At 37.0% G+C, this 7,820-nt stretch overlaps 1 pseudogene; it reads right to left on the bottom strand.

The window, feature by feature from the left end:
• Window positions 1–369: 369 nt before the first annotated feature.
• The window catches only part of LOC149828495 (small ribosomal subunit protein uS10y pseudogene), a 120,077-nt pseudogene continuing 112,626 nt past the window's right edge, over window positions 370–7,820 (bottom strand).

Below are 7,820 nucleotides of genomic sequence, written 5' to 3'. Positions count from 1 at the left end.
AACCCGAATTCTCAGAAAATATTCTTTTTGTAAATATTTTTAATAAAATTAGTTTAAAACCCTTTAGTGTTTGAAGTTTTTATATCAAACACACCAATATATATATACATATATAGAAGTCACAATAGAAAATAACAAAAAAATAAAAAAATAAGAAAATAGAAAAGAAAAATACAAAATATTGATCGAGTAAGTCCCTTTTTATAAAAATTGTTTTTAGTGAAACCTTTTTTGGAAAATTTCTTATAAAGGAGCCATTTTCTGATTTTTATTAAAACTTCTCGGATCATTTTTGAAAAATCCCCTTCTCGATGCTTCTTCCCCTTTTATAAAAAAAGGATACAAGGGAAGGGGTCGAACACCGCCTCTTCACCCCCGCACCCCTCGTCTCTTCTCCTTCAGCATATCGCGCTTCAACCCCGCAGGCCCCCCTTCTTCTTCACCCATTAGCCTAATGGCCTTCTTCTCCTGTTCTTCCTTGCCTCCCCTGACCTTCTCTTCCTCTCTGATCGAAAGAAGATAACCCAATATCCAGTAAGAGATACGCAGTAAAAGGTCTCCAGGATAGAATAGAAGCCTCGACTCCCTTCCCATGAGAATCCCTGCCGAATCAAAGGAAAAATGGCTCACTGCAAGCCATTTGTTTGCAGAGACATTCGAAAGAACAATGGCTTTCTCCTGTAACCAAATCCTTCATTGATTCACGGTAAGTAATCACTTCCCTTTCTCTTTACATTTCTATAAAATCCTTTGCCTACGCCTCTCTGTTTTAATTTGGCATCTTCATCTTTCATATTTTCCTTTTATTAGCTATCAAAAGCATCATCCGCAGCGCCAGTTTCGCCTCTAGCATTTCTGACCTGCGTGTTGCGATATTAACGAAATCCTTGCGTTTCTACATTTTTTGTTTTTCTTTCCTCTTTCTTTTCTCTCCTGTTAATTTTGTTTTCCTCTTTTGCTTCGTTTTTTTTATTTTCCTCTATTATCCATGTCGAGCATCATTTGTGAAGATTGACCTGTATATAACAGAGCCAATCCATGTATTGCCACAGTAACAGAATGCTTGCATTCCCACATCGTTTTTCCCTCTTTATTTGTGGTTTGTTATTGAGATTCATTGGTTTATATTCAAGTTTGGTCGAGGTTCTTATGATTGATCTGCACATGTGGGATTTCACTTTGATTTCCTTATTTAATTTTTGTTTACAATTTCCTCTGGTTTTCGTTTTTCTGTTTTCACCCTAACTTTTTTTTTATCTTGATTTCTTGATTCATATTTCTGATTTCCTGCTATCATCTCTTTTTCTTACCTCGATTCTCGATTTCCCGTTTAAGGGTCTGTTTGAATTTGGATTTTCATTTCGATAACGCCCAATGTTTATCTTCTTTCTTTTACGCTGCGGATTCATTATTATGCTTTCATTATCTCTGAAAATCCTGTAATCATTGTGGGCTTTTCGGATTAACACCTAATTATCTGTGTAATTTCAATGTGATTCCCCCATTTTCTTTGGATTTATGCTTTTGCTTCACCAACAACTCTTATTTCTGTTTTGAGATATTGATTTGGCATCATGTTTCACTCTTCTTCTCTATTTTAGCACTAAGTTTACTTATATCCAAAATAATATGACATTTGCATTTGATTCAGAATATCTTTGGTTTCTTGCATTTTCTGTCTCACATGATGCACTGCCAAATCCTGCCTCTAAATCCCTGAGTTTTCTATTTTGGGTCGAATGTGGCTATATTTATCTGTTGTATCCTCGTGGGTTTCATATCTCTTCCTTTGTTAAATTCACAACAATTGTCTGATGGTAATAGCACATAATGTGGATAGTCAAAATTTATTTTCATTTGATCATATTCAAGGTAATCTCGTTTAGCATGGTTAAGATTTAGCAGGGTGCTGCGAAATCAGAGCAGGCCAAACCTGTTATCGTCGCAAAATTTTTTCCCGTCTTCCCTTCTCTGCGGAAGAGAGAGGAAAATGTTTTCACGATTCAAACTTGACCGGATTTTGGAAAATTGTTTTGAAATACTCACCTCCATTTTGAAAATTGCGGGAAAATCCATGGGATGGGGATCGACTTGTCGGTACGAGGTTCCACCGTTCCTGCCGCCTTTAACAGGGGTAATTGAACCAAGGACCAAAATTGTGCTTGACTTAGTAAGATTATCAAAATTGTGTTCTATCCTAAATGCACATAGAATTCAGGCATGTGCTATGCGATTTTGTAAAATGCAGGTTAAAAAAAAATGATGCATGCTTGGAAAATGCTTTGGAGTTGGAAATAGTTCTAAGGCTAATGATGGAAATCAATTTCTCAAGAAAACTCAAATGGAAAGGATTAGAAATCTCGAGAAAGTTCATAAAGATGTGGGAAACCATGAAGAAATGAGAATCTCGGGAAAATGGAAGGAATTCTTGAGAAAAGATGAACATTTGAAAAGGAAAACGCTTGTCGGGAAAACTCGGACTTTGGGAATTTTCTTAAGAAAATGATAGAAAATTTATGGGAAAGCTCTGTGGAGATGAAAATTCAAAACATAGGAAATTGAAATCCTGAGAATCTTGTCTTTGAAATATCTGAAAATCAGCTTTGATTCTTGAGAAAGATGAAAATTTCCTTTTGAAGGCATCTTAAGAAAATAATATTTTCAAGGAAAATCACAGAAAAACTTTAACTTGGGAAATCCAACTTCGAAAATCTTCATAGTTTCTTGAGGAATCGATTTCCATGAAGTGAAAATTTCTTGAAGAAATCATGAGAAAAACAGATGATGCAGATGATTTGAATGAATGAATGCACTTTGTTTCTGAAAAAATTGTTGGAAAAATGTGGATTAAGCCAAAGTAAATCCTCCACATATTCTGACTGTGGCCATGAATATGTTCAGGGTTTATTTGAGTTAATTCACAATTTTTTGAAAAATTAGAAATATGATGTGCATTTTTAAGATAGCCTAATAGTGTAGGCTCAATGTGACTGGTAGAAAGATGATGGATCTGGGTCTCGTCCATATTTCGACTAGGGCCGTAAATATGGACTCCACTAAGTTCATCAACTCTCTAAGAGTTGGTGCACGTGCCATTCGTGTTCATCCACGGTGAATTTTGAAAATTGAGATATATGCATCATAGAATCAGGATATTGATGAAATCAAACTATATGAGATGCAACCTAATCTAAGCAGTAAAAGTAAATATTATTTCAAGTTTGATTATTACATCTCTGACATAAATCAAAATAAATGAAACACATAGTGTAGAAAGAATCAGCATCCTCCAAATTTTCCTGCAAAATGAGAATTAGTACCAGATAACCAAGAAAATGGGTATATATATATAATATGAACAACAAAGATATATATATATATATATATGTCAAAATGCTAAAATTGGTACTAAATGACATGTAACAATGGAGGTGTATTTATATGAGAAAATAGATACATGGATGCTCATATATGGAAATAAGTGCACATGAAGGGATATATATATATATATATATATATATATATATATATATATATATATATGTATGTATATATATATACATATATATACATATATATATACATATATACGTATACATATAGGTAGATATACATAGATATACATATATATATATATAGATATATATATACATGTAATGAGAAAATATACATATTAATGGAAATTCCATATAATGGGTAAAATCAGAAAATACAGGTATATACAGTTTCTGTAGGGGATTTCATGAAACCGTAATTCCAAAATTATAACATATTTTGCAGTAGAATTGGGTATGGAGCTTCCCTATATATCCATAACAAAGCATGCAAAAGATGGTCCATAAAGCCTAAATGGATATTAAAATATTCATACAGGAACATGGCTCATTTTCAAGACTTCACACCTGCAGCAGAAAATGGATATAACATATACAATGTGCAGGAAATGTACTGTGCTGTTATTACATGAGCACCAGCGGTGAAGGTGTAAGAAAAAGAACTGGGTTGATGCAGGTTTGTGAAATTGATTTTCAAAGCCTAGATGAATGCACAAAAAGGGGGTGTATCTGATATATTGGTGATGGGTAACGTGATTGCAATACGTCAAGCATTAATAATCAAATGCAAGGAAGGGACTATGTGATAAAATGAACCACATTACAGCTTCAAATGAACCTATGATGACAGTTATGATGCAAAAATTACACAGTACTAATGTTAACTCATGATCATGGACGTGAGCACGATGCTAGACCAATGGCTAGGATGCACCAGATGAAGTGAAATTCAACAAACATACTATATGGAGATGACATGAATCTGGAAATTCAGACTCCAGAACAATGCATTAAAAATTAACTCAATGGTATGCGTAGGAAGCCGATGATATGAAAGGGGGATAGAATCTATCATGTCTGAATCATTCACAGACAATCAAATGTTAGAGTGTGATCACTCTTTTGCTGTAGCTTCTGTAAATCGGAGCTGCTATGCTAGCAGTTCGATATTACAGAGGGAGCTTTCAATGAAATCGACAAGAACCAGAGAAGGGAAGATGCGGAAAACAGGGAAGGAAATAAAAAAGGGAAACAAGCAAAGGAAAGTAGAGGAATAACTCACCGTTAGTTGACTGCTGGAAATACTCCTTTCAATGCTGGATCGGATCTATAGGGAAAAGGAGGATCACGTTCTTTCTGACTGTCTTTGATCGATCCATTGAAGGATGATGCTGGGGAAGGAAGAGGTAAGAAAAACCGGACTCGTGGGTCCTTCTGCTGCTGGAGGTAATGAAGGCAGGTTCAAAATGGGACACCAGCCGATAGAAGGGAGAAGGAACTGTCAGTTCTGCTCCTGCTGGAAGGAAGGAGGGAAGGGATGTCTTCACATCGGGTGCCTCTTGAAAGCTCAATCGGGAGCAGGAGGAAGAAAGAAGTCCCCTTTTTTGGTGGGAATAGAGGAAAGTGGATGCTAAAGGGAGGAGGAGAGCTGGAATCGCAGATTGGGGGTCGATCACCTCCTAACCGAGAGGGAAAAATCGTGAAAAACAAAGGAGTCAAGAGATAGATAAAAAACGAAGTCCCTTTTTTTCGTTGTCCCCTTCCCCTTTCTTAATGGCCAGCCATCTGTTTTTTTTTTTCCAAATCCGCCCTTAATCCGCCCACGTCAATTATTTGAAATAAAGCCAAATGAGTTGTTTTTGGAATTTTCATAATAGTAGGCTAGTTTTGGAAAACATGAAGCACGATTTGGCTTGACTTTAAAATTTGGAAGGAAATGGTTCTTCAGGGCAAAATTTTGAAAGAAGTAGGGAAATTCTAAGCCTTTTTGTAAAAGTTTGAAATCAGATCTTATGAATTTTGAAATTGTGTCCCCTTCTTTTCAACTGGCGAAATTTTGAAATGTCAAAAACCATCTAGATTGTTTTCTTGAGAAAACTTTTCGTAATTCGGGGTCCCGGGGGTAAAATGGGAAGAATTAATAATTTTGAAAAACCTAGGGTTTTAAAGTCAATTTTGAAAAGTTTTAGAAATCAAATCTGGATTGACACTTTTGAAAATGAAGAGTTCCGGATCTCAAAATGACATGTTGTGCAGTGAAATGATATGAAATGCTCATGCAATGCTATGCAAAAGACATGTCCTACAAAGTTGCCACTCTGAATTTGAATTTGAAAATTCTGACTTTTGGTTAAGCATGAGATTTTGAAAATTTGCAGTTTGAAGATGTTTCTGAGTTTAAATAGAGAAGTTTTGAGACTCGAGAATGGAATTTAGGACTTTCTGCGAGGTTCAATCTCAGAAAATGACCATTTTGCCCTTCATTGGTTTTGGAGAACCGAAATATGATGATTGATGGATATATCAAGAAGGTGAGTGAAAATTTGGGGTGTTTACAGATGCCCCTCTTTGCTACTAAGCCGGCTCGTGGCCGAGCTTAGTGGCAAAGAAAACACTCTAAATTTGGGCTATATAAAAATGCCCCAGTTAGAAGGATCTGACTGGGTATGAAGAAATTAGCCTGAGGAAGATGGTAGATATGAAATAGAGAATAAAGAGAAAATAGATTTGCTCTGTGAGAGCGAAGTTCAGGTTTTTGCCCTTAACCTGGATGGGACAGAAAATGCTTCGTATAGAACAAAGCTCAGGTTTTAACCCTTGACCTGATTGGGGAATGGAATATCTCATCGAGATGAGACTCAGGTTTGTACCCTTAACCTGATCGGGCAGAAAATGAAATAACTCCTCAACTGAGGCTCAGGTTTGTACCCTTATTCTGATTGGGCGGAAATAGAATACCTCTTTGAGTGAGGCTCAGGTTTATACCCTTAACCTGATCGGGTGGAAATGGAATACCTCATCAACTGAGGCTCAGGTTTGTACCCTTAACCTGATCGGGTAGAAATGGAATACCTCATCAACTGAGGCTCAGGTTTGTACCCTTATCCTGATTGGGCGGAAAATGGAATATTTGGAAGGTGAATAAGACAACTTTTCTTGAAGAGGAACGAGGCGATAGAAATGGGATTGTAAGAGACGATTTTAGAAGATGATCAAGACGATCCGGTGAATTTTCCATCAGTGTGAAATATGAATATTGTAAGGAGTAAGACGACTCTTTCGACAATCCGAAAGATGGATACGACATCCTTTTGACGAGAATAAGATAACTCTTTCGGCAATGCGAAAGACAGACAAGGCAAACTCTTTCAGAGAAGAGTAAGGCAACTCTTTTGACAACGCAAAAGATGAATAAGGCAATTTTTTTAACGAAGAATAAGGCAACTCTTTCGGCAATGTGAAAGATGAACGCTGGCGATCCAAAGGAACAAGGCGATTCTTTCGACAACGCGAAAGATGACAAAAGGTAATCCGAAGGAACAAGGCGATTCTTTCAACAACACGAAAGATGATAAAGGCAATCCAAAGGAGCAAGGCGATTCTTTCAACAACGTGAAAGATGACAAAGGCAATCCAAAGGAACAAGGCAAATCTTTCGACAATGCGAAAGATCAAAAAAGGCAATCCAAAGGAACAACGCGATTCTTTCGACAATGCGAAAGATGACAAAGGCAATCCAAAGGAACAACGCGATTCTTTCGACAATGCGAAAGATGACAAAGGCAATCCAAAGGAACAAGGCGATTCTTTCGACAACGCGAAAGATGACAAAGGCAATCCAAAGGAGCAAGGCGATTCTTTCGACAATGCGAAAGATGACAAAGGTAATCCAAAGGAACAAGGCGATTCTTTCGACAACGCGAAAGATGACAAAGGCAATCCAAAGGAGCAAGGCGATTCTTTCGACAACGCGAAAGATGACAAAGGTAATCCAAAGGAATAAGGCGATTCTTTCGACAACGCGAAAGATGACAAAGGTAATCCAAAGGAACAAGGCGATTCTTTCGACAATGCGAAAGATGACAAAAGGCAATCCAAAGGAACAAGGTGATTCTTTCGACAATGGGAAAGATGACAAAAGGCAATCCAAAGGAACAAGGCGATTCTTTCGACAATGCGAAAGATGACAAAGGAAATCCAAAGGAATAAGGCGATTCTTTCAACAACGCGAAAGATGACAAAGGCAATCCAAAGGAACAAGGCGATTCTTTCGACAACGCGAAAGATGACAAAGGTAATCCAAAGGAACAAGGCGATTCTTTCGACAACGCGAAAGATGACAAAAGGCAATCCAAAGGAGCAATGTGATTCTTTCGACAACGCGAAAGATGACAAAGGTAATCCAAAGGAACAAGGCGATTCTCTCGACAATGCGAAAGATGACAAAGGTAATCCAAAGGAACAAGGCGATTTTTTCGACAACGC

The sequence above is a fragment of the Nuphar pumila genome, chromosome 9 (assembly GCF_984573655.1).
Source record: "Nuphar pumila chromosome 9, dmNupPumi1.hap1.1, whole genome shotgun sequence".
In the NCBI taxonomy this organism is placed as follows: domain Eukaryota; kingdom Viridiplantae; phylum Streptophyta; class Magnoliopsida; order Nymphaeales; family Nymphaeaceae; genus Nuphar; species Nuphar pumila.
Note: the sequence above shows the minus strand (reverse complement) of the source record. Positions and strands in the feature narration are given on the sequence as shown.